This window comes from Anomaloglossus baeobatrachus, chromosome 2 (genome assembly GCF_048569485.1).
Source record: "Anomaloglossus baeobatrachus isolate aAnoBae1 chromosome 2, aAnoBae1.hap1, whole genome shotgun sequence".
NCBI classification, from domain to species: domain Eukaryota; kingdom Metazoa; phylum Chordata; class Amphibia; order Anura; family Aromobatidae; genus Anomaloglossus; species Anomaloglossus baeobatrachus.
The window spans coordinates 309,125,959-309,143,220 of record NC_134354.1 but is presented as its reverse complement, the minus strand read 5'-3'; the positions used below and the strand labels follow the sequence as shown (position 1 = coordinate 309,143,220).

The 17,262-nt window shown below is 44.8% G+C and overlaps 1 protein-coding gene across 7 annotated transcripts in view; it reads right to left on the bottom strand.

Moving 5' to 3' along the window:
• The window catches only part of ANKS1A (ankyrin repeat and sterile alpha motif domain containing 1A), a 568,529-nt gene that overhangs the window by 425,347 nt on the left and 125,920 nt on the right, over positions 1 to 17,262 (bottom strand). The gene's annotated exons all lie outside the window — the stretch shown is intronic.

The window sequence follows — 17,262 nt, the reverse complement described above, 5'->3', positions numbered from 1 at the left end:
AGCCCTATTTGAAGTATTTTGACAGGATTAGATTATGGATGCAATGTTGCAACTGAAGCACCCCCGACATGCCACAATAGCAGGAAACTCCATTCCTCAAGGACCTCATCTAAGGGTGCAGTGAGCATCCAAGTCCCACAGGTGGCTCACCGAATTTTAGGACAGTGGGGAGTAAAAATAAAAATTAATTTGTCCACAAGAATGTTGCTTTGGCCCAAATTTTTTTCATTTTCACAAGAGAAGCAGAATTAGACCAAACAATTTGTGTAATTTCTCCTGCATACAATAATACCCCATATATGGTCAAAAACTACTGTTTGGGCGCACAGCAGGGCTTGGAAGGGAAGGAGTGTTACTTCAATTTTCGCTGGAATAGATCACGGAAGCCATGTCACATTTCAAAAGCCCCTGAAATTACAAAAAAGCTGAAACCACAACAAGTGACCCCATTTTGGAAACTATAGCTCTTGAGGAGTTTATCTAGGGGGTAATGAGCATTTATAATCCTTGGGCACTTCACAGAATTATATAACACTGGGCTGAGTAAATGAAAAATTACCAATTTTTTTCCCAGAAAAATGTTGCTTTGACTTCACGTTTTTAATTTCCAAAAGGGTTAATGGGATAAATTGCGTAACAAATTGTACCGTTTGTTTTCACCGCAGTACTCCAATATCTCACATGTGGAAAACTACTTTTGAGACACAATGTAAAGCTCAGAAGGGAAGGCGCACCATATTATATTGCAGACTTTGCTGTTATGGTTTGAGGGTGCCATGTCACATTGGCAGAGCACCTGAGGAGTCAGTAGAGCCGAACCCTCCCATACCTGACCCTACAAAACTATAACCCTCAATGAATTAATCTAAGGTTGCAGTGATCATACAGACACGAGTTACAAAATGAAGGAAGAGGAATTACATTTTGTATCCCCAAAAAATGTATTTTAGCCCCAGATTTGAATTTTTCACACAGTGAAATAAGCAAAAATGGCACCAAAATTTGTCATACAATTTCTGCTGAGTGTGTCAATATCCTATAAGTACAGTACTGCTTAGCCACATGATGAGGCTAGGGAGAGAATGGGCGTTATTTGACTCTGAGCACAGATTTTGCTATAATAGATAATGACTATATACAGAACAGCTAAGTGCTAGAATAGCAAAATCCCCCCTTAATTGACCCCATTTTAAAACTTTCACCCCTCTGGGAATTTTTCCACAGTTGTGATTATTTTGACCAGGGTGGATTTGATTTAAATCACGATTTAAATCACTAGTCAGTAAGGCTTGATTTAAATCAGTGATTTAAATCAAAGTTTCTACCTAAACTAGTTCTTGCTACTTTAACATGCAAGTAGATGAAGATTTTTAGAATCACTTTTTATATTACTTTTTTCTCCCCAGTTTAATGGGTTAATCATTCATATTTGGACACCACTGTTCTGTTGTACTTAGGAAGGAGAAAAATAATCCTGACCTTAACAATTTAAATAGATTTATTCAACTGAAACAATAACAACATTACAGCATAAGTTATTTGCTTAAACAAACATCCATGTTTGTTAACTAATTTGGCTAAACAAAATATATATATATTTTAAAAAACTTAGACTGTCAGCCCAGCCGACACATGAAAAACTTAAATACTACTGTCCCTGCTGTCCTCTGTAGCTCACTTGTAGTCATCTTCATCATCATCTTCTTCTTTGTTCCTATTCATAATCTGGAAAAGAAAAACAAGCTTTCCTGCTTTATTGGGTCCCAACCGATTTCTCAATTTAGAATGAATGAGTCCAAAGGAAGAGAATATTCTTTCAACGCCTGCAAGCTACTGCTGTTAAAAGTGAAATCATTACTTGAACAGTCTCTAAATCCAAGCGCTTAAGTGACTTCCACCAGTTTACTGGTGTGACCTTCCTTAAAATATCTTCAGCAAACATATATTTCTTGAATGGTTCCCCCTTAGCTCTGAAGTTTATTATAGTTGGCATTAAAGATGGATGATTGCTGGATACCCATGTCATAGCTAACTCCTCTTCCTCAGCACTTTTGACCCTGATATTGGATATTGACAATATTTGCCAAAAAATGAGCTGGAGTCAGTGCTTGTCCCATTCGTTTGTTTACTGCTTGTAATTTAATTCTGCCCATGTGTAGTTCTGTTTTTAAGTGTTCACTCAGTTGCTTCCAAATTTCAACAGCATCCGCAATAAAACAGCTATTTTTCTGTATTTTGTTTAAAGCTTGAGAGATGGGTTTCAGGAAGCTCAGCATATGTTCAACATTTCTCTTAAGCCCAATGTTGAGGATTTTGGCCGTGACAGTGCCATCTATTTTATCTCGATTTTCTTCACAAAGTGTCATCAGAATAGGCCAGTTTTTGATATACTGCTCAAAACAGTCGACCACAGAGTTCCATCTAACATCTTGTGGGAGCGTTAGCTTGGTTCCACCCATCCTTTTCAGAGCTGCTGCAGCAAAATGATTATTACGGAAGTATTTAGCAATTTCAACAACATTAGCCTTTATTTCTGGAACACTTAAGTCTTTGGCTAAGAGGTGCAGCAAATGAGCACTGCAACCATATGTTATTAGCAGCTTTGTATTCCCTCCCTGCTCTTCTAAATCTCTTCTCATCTTGGAGACGTTTGCAGCATTGTCAGTGACCAAACTGCGTACTAGACATTTGAATTTTTGTTCACATGTCGTTATAGCTTTTACTGCCACTTCTTGTAAGTATTCTGCTGTGTGTGCATTTGCTGACGTATCAGTTGTTTGTGCAAGGAAGACTTTACCTTCTTCTGTTGTTATACAACCACATACAATAGGATCATTGTGGACATTACTCCACCCATCAATACTTAGGTTAACAATTTTACCCTCCAGAGCTGTTGCACATTGCTCCATTTCTCTGTCATACACTTGATCCAGCAGTTTCCCTGCAACATCAGCTCTGCTGGGTGGACTGTATCCTGGTCTCAGTGACTGAACCATATTAATGAAATGTGGGTTCTCAGTCAGACGGAAAGAAGAGTTTGTTGCATAAATAAACTGGGCAATTTTTTCATCAATCAACTCTTTTTCTAATCTGCTAGTTCTTATCACAAATCTATCTATGGTGGTTCCAGGAGGTAAAGGTTTTTTCTTCCTTTTAGGTGATGGTGATATGTGGCTGTGGGTGTCTGATGATGATGCTGCTGCTGCTAATGAAGCACTATCCTGGATGGATAACTCTGAAACTGTAGAACAGGATGATGGTGATCTTGGAGGTGGATAGTTTCCAGAATCCATAAATTCCCCTAAACAAAAAAAGTCAATGCTGTTATTTTATTTTTTATTATACAATTTCTGCTTATTGTACACATCACTGCCCCTGCCCCAAAAGGAATTTTGTTTTTCTTCATAACTGTACCAAATGACAGTAACATGCAGTAATTATAAGAAATATAATTTTTCTCACACATGACAGTTCAGTCTTTAGAAATAGGATTCAATAAAAATGTTTACTAACCTGAAGATCCTGCCTGTTCAGAAGTGTTTCTTTGGTCATCTTCATCACCGCACTTCTCATGATGTTGCCTCATTCACGCCACCAGGCCTTGCATCTCTTTGTTGCATTGTTTGCATTTTGCACGCATGCCTGCCTTACCGATAGGCAAAGGAGCTTCATTAAAATATTCCCAAACTGGGTCTCTTTTACAGCCTGCTGCCATTATAAGGAAAGAATGTAATAAACCTCAGATAGTACACACAAACAGATCCAGACTTGTCTGTCTATGGCTATTCTGCAGTATTGTGCTCAAAGTTTCACTTTCATTTTCTTGTCTGCTTGCCCTTCCTCCTCCTCACACTTAGATTCACATTCTTCTTGTGTTGTGCAGATCTATTCCACTCCAAACAATCAGAAACATATTGTCTAGCTTCTTGAACTTGGCACTGAAGAGGTTGATTCTGTATTCATAGGATTGTAGAACAATAGGATTAAGGTCTTTTTCTCAACTCTGTTCATGTTGTAATATTTTTGCCGTGAAGAAGAGGCTGGGACCTCTGTGGAGTCAAATTCAGTTTTGAGAACTGCGTAAGTAAAGCGAGCATCTGTGATAATATAGGAGAGAAACTGCTAATCCTACTAATCCTACAGAAACCTCTGGAAGAGCATGGCATTGTGAATGTTACACATATACAGCCTTTATTCTACTGAGTTAAACAACTCAGCTTTATCTCATGATGGAAGAACCTTTGGATGGTAAAATATTTTCCTCAAAAAGCAGTTTATTGAAAAAAATCCGATTTAAATCAAAAAATCCGATTTAAATAAAAAAAATCCGATTTTTTTTTTTTTTTTTTTTTTTAAAAAAACTGATTTTTATCCACCCTGATTTTGACTCTATGGGTGTTTACCAAAAAAAAGCAGCAATGGATGTTGCTGAGTGAAAATTGCAAACATGCATTGTAGTGTCTAATCCACTGTAGTGCTTAATACGTAGTAGACCTCATACATTGTGATCAGATCGCGCTTCCGGAGACACGCACGCTGTAGATTAAACAGGCTTTTCTCACTATTATAAACAAAATTTGATCCAGCTCACCTCCGCCTGACATCCAAATACTGAGCACGGAAATCTGCAACGGCTGTTCAAATATCCAAATCAAAATATATATTCCGGCTCCAAGCAATGGATACATTTTTATTTTCTTTAGTGAAATACAGACATAAAAGGCAATGATACCAGCGAGGTCAACTAGTTTCTGGCTAAACGCCCTTAATCATGACACTGGAATCAGGATTGCACTTGTAAAGAAAATAAAAACGTATCCATTGCTTGGAGCCGGAATAACTCGTATTTTTCTCAATATTGCCAAACATGTGGACGCTAAATGTGGTTTTGCCACACTGTGGTGCTTAGGAGGGAGTAGGGCATTTAGAAACACAGAATTTATAGGATTTCCTTGGGAGGAGGGGGGGGTGGGGGAGACATTTCATTTTTCTAGAGCCTTTATGTTACCAATAACTTAGAAATACCCTATATTTCCGTTAACAGATGATGGACCTGAATGGGATCTTGTTTGTTTTGAAGATTATATTGGGAACATTTCACCTTTAATTTTGGATCGCATATATCCTGCGCTCAACGCTGAGCACTATCATGGGGTGTTTCTCCTCTAAACCTCCAAATAACATGATTCAGATCAAAACACACACACTACGGAGCTATTCACTATAACGAGGCATCAGAATTATTCTGGACTCTGTATAGGCTCTATTCAGCGGTGTCGTCCTCTTCAAAAATACACAAACTATGGTCAACAGCACTTTTATGCATGCTTAAAAAGATCGCTGTGTGTGACAGCGAGAGAGCGACGAAATGAAGCGAGCAGAGAGCAGGAGCCGGCGTCTGGCAGCTGCGGTAAGCTGTAACCAGGGTAAACATCCGGTAACCAAGGTGGTTACCCGATATTTACCTTCGTTACCAGCCTCCGCCGCTCTCACGCTGCCAGTGCCGGCTCCCTGCTCTCTGTACATGTAGCTGCAGTACACATCGTGTAATTAACCCGATGTGTACTGTAGCTAGGAGAGCAGGAAACCAGCGCTAAGCAGTGTGCGCGGCTCCCTGCTCTCTGCACATGTAGTGACGTTATGATCGCTGCTGCTTCTGCTGTGTTTGACAGCTAAGCAGCGATCACAACAGCGACTTACAAGGTCGCTGCTACGTCACAGAAAATGGTGACGTAACAGCGACGTCGTTGTCGCTGTCACTATGTGTGAACCCAGCCTAAGTCCCCTGACTCCTGTCAGCCTCGTTCTGGATTTGACTTTCACAAAGATGCACTGAGAGCTTGTGACGTAACTTCTGACTTGTATGTGCGCAGGCTGCGTTCTGTCAAGTGCAGAGAAAAACGCACCCTCTGGCAGACTGGACAACTGTAAACACTGCGTTTGTCAAAAAAAATGCATCCAAAACGAATGCATTTTGCATGTAATTTTGACCGTGCGGTCCCATGGCAATTCAGCTCTACTACATGCCCGCTGACAGCAGACACAGAGTCGCGCAATGAGAATGAACTCAGTTCAACTTCACCCAACTTAATTGTCATCGCGCAGCTCTGGCTGTGTGCCGCGGCCTGATTTGCAGTCACCGATGACCGCAAATCCCCAGAGTGACTGAAGTGAGCTGCATGATCAGCTGTGCCATCACTCCGATTACCCGCAGCCAACTGAAGTCCTCCTCCTGAGAGCTGTGGCCACGGGTAACCTGAATGACATCATCGCTGATCGCGCGACTCACTTCAGTCGAGCGACTTACTGTCACAGTTGGAGGATTCTGCGGTGGCTGCGGGTAACCTGAGTGACGTCATCGCTGATAGAGCGACTCACTTCAGTTGCTGCGTGGAGCTCACAGAGAGCGGTCGTGGTCTGTGACCACTCCTGTCAGCTTCCGATATAGCAGAGCTGAAAGCGTCGTGGGACCTCGTGTGAATTACGTCAGACTTGGATGGGTTTTTGGGGATTAATAAGTGGTGAAAGAGGGTGCTTATTTTTGTCTTTTATTCCAAATAAAGGATTTTTTCGGGTGTATGTGTTTATTTTCTTTGACTTACAGGTTAATCATGGGGGGGTGTCTCAGATGCCTGCCATGATTAACCTAGGACTTAGTGGCAGCTATGGGCTGCTGCCATTAACTCCTTATTACGCCAATTGCCACCGCACCAGGGCAATTCGGGATGAGCCGGGTAGAGTCCCGGTGTAACAGGCCAGAATAACCCCCCGCCCAGAATATACCTGGGGTTAAAGTGGCCTAGGCCAGATTATACCCCGGGTATATTCTGGCCTAGGCCAAACTATACCCCGGGGTATAAATTGGCCTAGGCCAGATTATACCCCTCCGTATACCCCAGCTGCTGTAGATCAGAGCCCCAGGCAGCACACAGGACCCCAGCCAGCACACAAGGGGGGGGGGGAAGAGACAGCACGCAAGGGGGGGACAGCACGCAAGGGGGGGGGGGGGGAGACAGCATGCAGGGCGGGGGGGAAGAGACCGCACGCAGGGGGGGGGAAAGAGACCGCACGCAAGGGGGGGGGAAGTGACAGCACGCAAGGGGGGGAAAGTGACAGCACGCAAGGGGGGGAAAGTGACAGCACGCAAGGGGGGGAAAGTGACAGCACGCAAGGGGGGGAAAGAGACAGCACGCAAGGGGGGAAAGAGACAGCACGCAAGGGGGGGAAAGAGACAGCACGCAAGGGGGGGAAAGAGACAGCACGCAAGGGGGGGGAAGAGACAGCACGCAAGGGGGGGGAAGAGACAGCACGCAAGGGGGGGGAAGAGACAGCACGCAAGGGGGGAAAGAGACAGCACGCAAGGGGGGAAAAGAGACAGCACGCAAGGGGGGAAAAGAGACAGCACGCAAGGGGGGGAAAGAGACAGCACGCAAGGGGGGGAAAGAGACAGCACGCAAGGGGGGGAAAGAGACAGCACGCAACGGGGGAAAGAGACAGCACGCAAGGGGGGAAAGAGACAGCACGCAAGGGGGGAAAGAGACAGCACGCAAGGGGGGGGAAGAGAGAGCACGCAGGGCCCCTTTGAGCTTTCTCTGCCCCTCTGTATGCTGTCTCTGCCCCCTGTGCGCTGTCTGGGGCCCCCTGTGCGATGTGTTGGGCCCAGTTCTTGAGTATATCACTCGATGGTTTTCATAAGTGTGAAAAATCTGATCTACAGTAGCAGGGGTATACAGTCAGGGCCAGAAATATTTGGACAGTGACAAGTTTTGTTATTTTAGCGGTTTACAAAAACATGTTCAGAAATACAATTATATATATAATATGAGCTGAAAGTGCACACTCCCAGCTGCAATATGAGAGTTTTCAAAAAGTATTCTATGGACAGATGAGACAAAGATCAACCTGTACCAGAATGATGGGAAGAAAAAAGTTTGGAGAAGAAATGGAACGGCACATGATCCAAGGCACACCACATCCTCTGTAAAACATGGTGGACGCAACGTGATGGCATGGGCATGCATGGCTTTCAATGGCACTGGGTCACTTGTGTTTATTGATGACATAACAGCAGACAAGAGTAGCCGGATGAATTCTGAAGTGTACCGGGATATACTTTCAGCCCAGATTCAGCCAAATGCCGCAAAGTGGATCGGACGGCGCTTCATAGTACAGATAGACAATGACCCAAGCATACAGCCAAAGCTACCCAGGAGTTCATGAGTGCAAAAAAGTGGAACATTCTGCAATGGCCAAGTCAATCACCAGATCTTAACCCAATTGAGCATGCATTTCACTTGCTCAAATCCAGACTTAAGACGGAAAGACCCACAAACAAGCAAGACCTGAAGGCTGCGGCTGTAAAGGCCTGGCAAAGCATTAAGAAGGAGGAAACCCAGCGTTTGGTGATGTCCATGGGTTCCAGACTTAAGGCAGTGATTGCCTCCAAAGGATTCGCAACAAAATATTGAAAATAAAAATATTTTGTTTGGGTTTGGTTTATTTGTCGAATTACTTTTGACCTCCTAAAATGTGGAGTGTTTGTAAAGAAATGTGTACAATTCCTACAATTTCTATCAGATATTTTTGTTCAAACCTTCAAATTAAACGTTACAATCTGCACTTGAATTCTGTTGTAGAGGTTTCATTTCAAATCCAATGTGGTGGCATGCAGAGACCAACTCGCGAAAATTGTGTCACTGTCCAAATATTTCTGGACCTAACTGTATTCTGGCCCGGAGGAGTATAATCTGGCCTAGGCCACTTTATATCCCGTAGTATAGTTTGGCCTAGGCTATTATACACCCATGGTCTATACTCCTCTAGGGCAGAATATTAGTGTGTTTTTGCTGCTGTAGTGCTACAGTATATATAGATGCACATACACAAACCCTATATCATTTCATGATGCTTTTGTCAGATTTTTATGTGGTCTGCAGGAGATTTCCCTCTTCCACGTGACACGGAGAAATCTGCTGTGATTCTGCACAAAAATATCCCCATCATTGGGATGCGGATTTTGATGTAGATTGGCTGCTTATTTTTTTCCCTGTTAAAAATCATCAAATCTAATGCATGTGAACGGGTGGACTAGACTTACAGCATGTGTTTGAGGCATTACATTGAACTGATAGTAGATGGTGCAGTTCCATGCATAGTTAATGTTATGTGTTGGAACTTGTTATGTATGTTTCTCCCTGCTCTCTTCTTTAAGTTCTCCAGTGTGAGAAACCTATTCTATCCTGACAAGGTATATAAAGTGAACTTGGAACACTTCAAACAAAAAAATAAGTTTTCCAATTTTGACAACAATGGAAGACGAACCGTATGATCAGCTTTTGAGATTCTACACTGCAACACAACAAAAGTACCCCCAGTGGATCTACGATCTACCTCCAGAGAAACGTTCAAATGCCAAGTCCCACTTTAGACAAACATCTAAGCCATATCGAGCAGAGAAAGGGATTATTTACTACAGAAAAAAGGAGGTTCTCAGTAAAAGCCGACTAACAAATATCCTGAAGGCCTGTCACGACAACCCAATTTCTGGTGGCCATTTTGGCAGAGATAAAACATTTGCCAAAATTTCTGACAGTTATTACCGGAAGTGAATGAAAAACAATATTCGCCAACATGTCAAAGCCTGTCAAAAATGTTTTGTCACAAGTCCCAAAATCAGCAAAGAAGCTCCACCACTCAACTGTATACCAGTGCTTGGAAAGATATGGAGCTTAGTTGGGATTGATATGATCGGTTCTCTTCAGGAAACCTCAAACGGCAACAAATATATACCGTATTTTTCGGATCATAAGACGCACTTTTTCCCCCCAAATGTTGGGGGTGCGTCTTATGGTCTGACTATAGGGCTGCAGCCAGTAATGAGGGTGATGCGGTGGAGCGGGCCATCGGGGGCACGAGCAGGCTGTAGCAGCCTGCCGTGACCACGTGGGCCCGCTCATTTCATATGCACGCCCATCTCTCAGCGCTGAAGCCATCACTGACAGGTGGGCGGGGTGATGGGCGGGGGGTGCACGCATAATTAACAGCCGGCCGTGATCACTGCTGGCAACTACAGCCTGGAGTGATCATGTGCGGCTGTATTCACTGCCTCCCGCACATCATCATCAGCGCGGGGGGCAGTGAATAAGTACGGCATACTCACCGGACACCTCCGTGCAGCACCACGATCTCCTCCAGTCTGCCGGTCAGCTGATCTGTGTAGAAAGCAGTGAGCACAGCGATGACGTCATCGCTGTGCGCCGCTAGTCACGTAGGTCAGCTGACCGGCAGACAGGAGGAGATCGCGTGCTGCAGGGAAGTGACCGGTGATGGCTCCACGCTGGTAAGCGGTGCTGCTGCCGCCACAGACTGTTGGACGAGTGACGCTGTACGGAAGTGACCGGTGATGGCTCCACACAGGTAAGCGGTGCTGCTGCCGCCACAGACCGGGGGAGGAGCGAAGCTGCATGGAGTGAGGAAAGGTGAGTATAAACGTTTATTGTTTTTTGTGTGATACAGGATACATGCCATATAGGAGCATGGGGTAATGTAACAGCACGGGGCCATGTAGGAGCATGGGGCCATATAGGAGCACGGGGCCATATAGGAGCATGGGGCCATATAGCAGCACGGGGTAATATAGCAGCACGGGGCCATATAAGAGCATGGGGTAATATAGCAGGATGAGGGTATATTGCAGCATGGGGCCATATAGCAGGATGGCAGTATATAGCAGGATGAGGGTATATAGCAGGATGAGGGTATATAGCAGGATGAGGGTATATAGCAGGATGAGGGTATATAGCAGGATGGGGGTATATACCAGGATGGGGGTATATAGCAGGATGAGGGCATATACCAGGATGAGAATTTGGGGACATTACCCCCATAATAGTGTCAGCAGCAGATCCTCGCCCCATAACAGTGCGTCATGACCACATTTTTTGTTTAAAATTTTTTTTTCCTATTTTCCTCCTCTAAAACCAGGGTGCGTCTTATGGTCCAGTGCGTCTTATAGTCCGAAAAATACGGTAGTTGCTGTCACTGATCATTTCTCCAAGTGGACTGAATCAACAGCTGCTCAAGACAAGAGTGCCATGTCAGTAGCAAAATTTTTGTACTATTTTGTATTATTTGCCGCTTAGGCTGTATGGACATTTTGATTAGCGACCAGGGAAGAGACTTTGTGAACTCGATCATAGACAACCTGATGGACCATTTTCAAACAGATCACCAGATTTCATCTGCCTACCACCCACAAACAAATGGCCAGCGGGAACGTGACAATCGAACACTCAAAGAATCTCTTAGCAAGCTTGTCAATGACCAAGGAAATAACTGGGAACAGTTCATCCCTGGTGTTTTGTTTGCCTATCACACATCTGTGCATGCCTCAACCAAGTGCACTCCATTTGATGTAATGTATGGACGAAAAGCTGAGCTCCCTATTGACCTCAATCCATAATCAACTTACACGGTGGATGTCATGTCTCTTTCAGATGATGCCAACCTTGATGTGCTATTAAATACACTCAGAACCATTCATAACAGTATCCACTTAATTGTAAGTACCAACATCCATTCTGCTCAGGAATACCAAAAGTGTGCCTTTGATCGCCGACACAACAGCAACCAAGAAATCACTGCTGACACCATTGTTTATATCAAGAATCAGCGTCGTATTCATCGTGTGGGTTCAAAAATGGAACCACGCTGGGTTGGACCCTACTTAGTTGTGGAATCCTTAACCAAGGGACGATTAAAACTTAAAAGGTAATGTATCGCGTTTTTTTATTTTTGTATTAAAAATAGTGTTTATGAAATAAAGTATTTTTAATACAAAATGAAAATCGCAGCTTATTTACTTTTTCTGTTATTCTAATTTTACTGGAGGCCATGTTGGATTTGCTGTGTGTGTAACGACAGTTACACACTCCTTTATGGCAGCCCCTGTGAATAGAGAATAGTGGTCGTGATCCGACCCCATTCACTAACGTTACAGTGGGCATCTGCTGTGACCTAGATGCGCCCCCTGGGCTGTCCAGATCAGAGCAGAGGGAGAATTTCAGCGCCATTTTTGTGGAGCTTCAACCCATGCTTTTTGCTCCACTTTACACCTGTCAACCGCCGGGATGTGCGTCCGGGCCACCTCCCCTCCCCCCGTTACCGTTGACACCCTCTCCCTCCGCTCTCCCCAGCCCCCGCTACTGCCGCCGCCCTTCCCGCCCGCCGTTACCGTCTGTAATGAAACCCCCTCCCTCCGCTCTCCCCAGCCCCCGTTCTGCCCTCCGCCGCCGATTGGCTGGTGTGGGGGTTTTGTGTGTGTGTCGTCTCCAAAAACACCCCCCCCCCCGCTCAACCCTTCCGCCTGCCACCTGTCGGCCTCTGTGTGTACCGGTGATACTGTCTGCAGGGTTGTGTATCTAATCCTATCCTGTGTGATACTTTCTGCAGGGCTGTGTATCTAATCCTCTCCTGTGTGATACTGCATGCTGAACCATGTATCTAATCCTATCCTGTGTGATACTGTCTGCTGAGCCGTGTAATCCGCTCCTGTGTGATACTGTCTGCTGAGCTGTGTATCTAATCCTGTCCTGTGTGATACTGTCTGCACAGCTGTGTATTAAATAATGTCCTGTGTGATACAGTCTGCACAGCTGTGTATCTAATCCTCTCCCTTGTGATACTGTCTGCTGAGCTGTGTATCTAATCATCTCCTGTGTGATACTTTGTGCTGAGCTGCAGAACTACAAGGCTCAGCTTCCTCCATCCAAAACTGTATGCAGGTGTCTTTTTGCCCCCCCCAAAAAAATGACATGGGCTTCGCCATATTTTTGTATGCTAGCCGAGTACAGCAGGCAGGTACGGGCTGCCCCCAACCCTCAGCTGCCTATTTGTACCCGGCTGTGAACCAAAAATATAGTGAAGCCCTTTTTTTTTTTTTTTATTTTTTAAATTATTTCATGAATTTCATGAAATAATTAAAATTAAAAAAATGACGTGGGCTTCGCCCAATTTTTGAGTCCAGCCAGAAACAACTAGGCAGCTGGGGATTAGAATCCGCAGTGCTGAGTGCCCAAGCTTTCTGGGCACCCCCGCTGCAAATTGCAGTCCGCAGCCACCCCAGAAAATGGCGCTTTCATAGAAGCGTCATCTTCTGGCGCTGTATCCAACTCCTCCAGCTGCCCTGATGCCGAATGTCTCGCTGGGTAATAATGGGGTTAGGGCTAGCTGTATATTATCAGCTGGCCCTCAGCCCGAAATTCATGGTGCCACGTCAATATTAGACATGGCCACCATGAATTTCTAGTAAAGATAAAAAAAAAACACAGAAAAAGATTTTTATTAGAAATAAAACACAACACAATTAGTGACTCCATCTTTATTGAAATAAAGCACCCCCCTCTGCAGTAATCCTGGGTCAAGGGTCCCGCGCCGTCCAATCCAGATCCAATATCATCTGATCGGTTTGCTGGAAGGCAAAGCGATCAGATGATGTGTCAGCTTCAAGTGCCTGAATCACATGACACAGCAGCTGATTGTATAAACAACTTTTATACAAATCAGCTGATGCATCAGTGCAAAAAAAACAAAAAACCTACACACGTCCGTGCTGACTCCGTCCGATCACTGAAGGAGATCAGCTGATGAAGTCTCCTGACTGCATCAGCAGATATCCGGCCAGGCGGTAAAAAGGCGGCGTCACCGCGAGACTTACGGTCAGCTGATGCTTCAGGTGACCGCATCAGGTGATAAACCGCCAGGTCCTGCAGCTATCGGACGTGCCTGGGAGCCGGTACACAGCCGGAGCGGCGATACCGGGAGAGGAGCTGGGAGCGAACATGGCAGCGGGAGTCTGCAGACAGGTGAGTATGTCTTTTTTTTCTATTGTTCACTTTTGATTTCGCAGCTGCTTCATCTCCCGCACAGGAGCGGACCTGGCGCCGCACGGGAGATTGAAGCAGCGGTGGCGGTACCAGGAGGATTCGATGACCGCAGTCTGTATATATATATGTGTAACAGTCAGTGGATATATATATATATGTGTGTGTGCTCAGAACAGTCAGTGTATATAGCGTATGTGTAACAGTTAGTGTATATATGTGGAATAGTACGTATGTGTATATACTTACTAATGGAGCTGTACAATGCATATTCAGTCACCCATAAATGGTGACACATTACTATGAAATACACTGCACCCAAAAGGGAAGGTGGTGTAACACCCAAAAGGGGAGGAGAATAGGCATGTCATCTAGTGACTGCCCAAATTTGCAGCTATCGTAATTCTACTAAGGATTACTATAGCTTTTTGATGTGTACACAGGAAGATTCTCGCCCTACTGGTAATTATAAGTATTTTTTATATAAATTATTTTACATATTTAAAAGTTGAATCACATTAGGAAAATAGTTATTACACAATTATAATAAAATTGTTTGCTAATTTGGCCTACAAAAAAAAAAAAAAAATTTGACTATACAGTCCCATTAAGAACAATAAGGCTGGCAAGATACTAAGCAACACCTACTATGCCAGCAACCTTAAGATTTACAGGATGAAAAGACTTCTCTACCACCCCAGTCCCCTATTGACTGTCCCAGTGACTCTGCTGCACAGAAACACAAGCAAACCAAGACTTTCAACCCACTAACAAGTTCAGGAAGGAAGTATCTTACGACCACTCTTGACCTTACGTTTAGTAGGGTTGTGTACTTTGGATGCACAAGAGATCTTGGACAACCACGGCGTACATATAAAACCAAAAGGTGATGGGAACTGCTACTTTCGGCCATCAGCTATATCCTGACAGGAACAGAAGACAAATGTGACGACATGGACTCTCATGGGTTAAAGTTTCTTAAATTCAGCCAGACAGGATGATAGATTGTTTATAGACGGGGGATAAGTCCCTCATTGTTTTTACAAGACTCTTGTTGACTCATGTAATTGTGTTGGCCAATGAAAGCCAGACGTATTGTTCTACTGTGTGCTAAGTCATGTTTGCTTAGCTATTGTTTCTCCAGACTCTTCCAGTAATCATTGTATTGTAGTTGTGTATTGCTAATGTGATTACCTTAGTAGCCATTATCTAGTCTATGCATTCCAGACTACATATATACCCTCAGTCTTTCTGTAGACATCATTTGGATGAACATTGTCCATGCAGCTTGAGATTCATCCAATGGGAGAGGCGATCTTGTCCAACCAATCGATGAGGACGCAGTGCATCCAAGTTGAAGGATGTAGCTATAAAAGGAATTTCTTTAAGCCACCAGGTGGTTTTTGATGGATGCTGATGGATCTAGTCTAAGCTCTTAGGAACCAACTAGAGGATCAGGATATCTTATGGACTTCAATCAAGGGACTCCGGTTCCGGTTGAAGACCATATCCACAGCCTAGGGATTTCGACTCCGGCTGCCAGGATTGTAACATCATACCAGGACTACCTAAGGAGGACACTCAGGTTGGGACAGTTCAGTCACCTGTTACAGACTTTGCAGACCTAAGACTGCTTCCTAAATCTGGCATTATTCCTTTCTCGGTGGGTGCCCGCCGAAAGCGGGGTGCTGCTGGATTGGAGTAAAGAGCCCTGGGACCTCTGAGGCATGGACATTCTAAATCCCTGGTGAGCCAGCTGAAGGGTGAGACTCTGTTGCCTGTTACATTTGTGTGTTTTGCTGGTTATGTGTTATGTGCCATTAATTGTTTAGGGATCCAATAAAGTCTAATTGTTGTGGTTCCCTCACCCTGTGTTGTCTGATTAGTGTTACGCCCACGGTTAAGGAGGCCAGCGTTCAGTTGGGATGAGCCCTGAGCCACGCTGTCTTTCTAAAGGCGGCGGGTTTTAGTGGACGAGAGCACCCACTGAGCCCCGTGTCTCCACAACAAGTACTCCCTTGTCAGAGCTAAAGTCATCATCCACCACATGAAAACTGACTTGTCCAAAAAACTGCAGGGCTACTTTAATCAAGATGTGAATGAATATGTGAACACCTCTGGCATCTCTTGTGATGGAGTCTGGGCAACTAACGCAGAAATCATGGCCACAGCAAATCTGTTGAATTGTGACATCGTCATCCATACAAAAGTCGGTGACACCATGGATTGGTTGACCTGTCCCGCAAACTTCAATCTGCAGTCAACAACAGAATATGCACTTTATCTTGAAAACAAGCATGATCATTTTAATGTTATCAGAGTTTACCTTTGAACGTTTATATTGTAATCCCTGTCACCAGCCATGTGTCCGATTATCGGCCGAAAGCGCTTTCTGGAGCCATTAATCGCCCCATGTAAAGGTACCTTTATAAGCAGAAGTTTCACAATGTTAAGACTTATATTGCCATACTTTTCGGACTATAAGACACACTTTTTTCCCCCAAATGTTGGGGGAAAGTGAGGGGGTGCGTCTGTAGGGAATGTGGGTGCTGCGGTGGAGCAGCACATCAGCGACACGAGCAGGCTGTAGCAGCGCCTGCCGTGACCACGTGGGCCTGATCATTTCATATGCATCCTCCCGCCCTTCATCTCTCAGTGCTGACATGTGGGCGGGGTGATGGGTGGGGGTGCGCACATAACAGCTGGCCCGCATGATCACCCCTGGCAACTACAGCCTGGAGTGATCATGTGTGGCTGTATTCACTGCGCCCCACGCATCATCATCAGTGCGGGGGGAAGTGAATAAGTACGGTATACTCACCGGCCACTGATCACTGCAGCATCGCGATCTCCTCCCGTCTGCCAGCCAGCTGATCTGTGTAGAGAGCGGTGAGCACAGGGATGACTTCATCCCTGTGCGCACACGGCTCCACACACATCAGCACATTTTCTGTGCCATAGGATACAAGCCATATAGCAGGATGGGGGAACATACCAGGATGGGGGTATATTATGAGCAGGATGGGGGTATATGAGCAGGATGGGGGCTATACCAGGATGAGGGACATATGTACAAGGATGGGGATCATATACAAGGCAGGAGGATCGCTGCCTGGGGCCCCCATTTACAGCAGCTGGGGTATACTGAGGGGTATAATCTGGCCGTAGGTAAATTTATACCCCGGGGTACAGTTTGGGCTAGGCCAGAATATACCTGGTGTATATTCTGGCCCAAAGGGGTATAATCTGTTCCTAGGCCAGTTTATACCCCGGGTATATTCTAGGTGGGGGGATATTCTGGCTTGTTACACATCTAATGGATGTGGCTGCTGGCTGATATTTTTAGGCTGGGGGGCTCCCGATAATGTGGGGCTCCCCATCC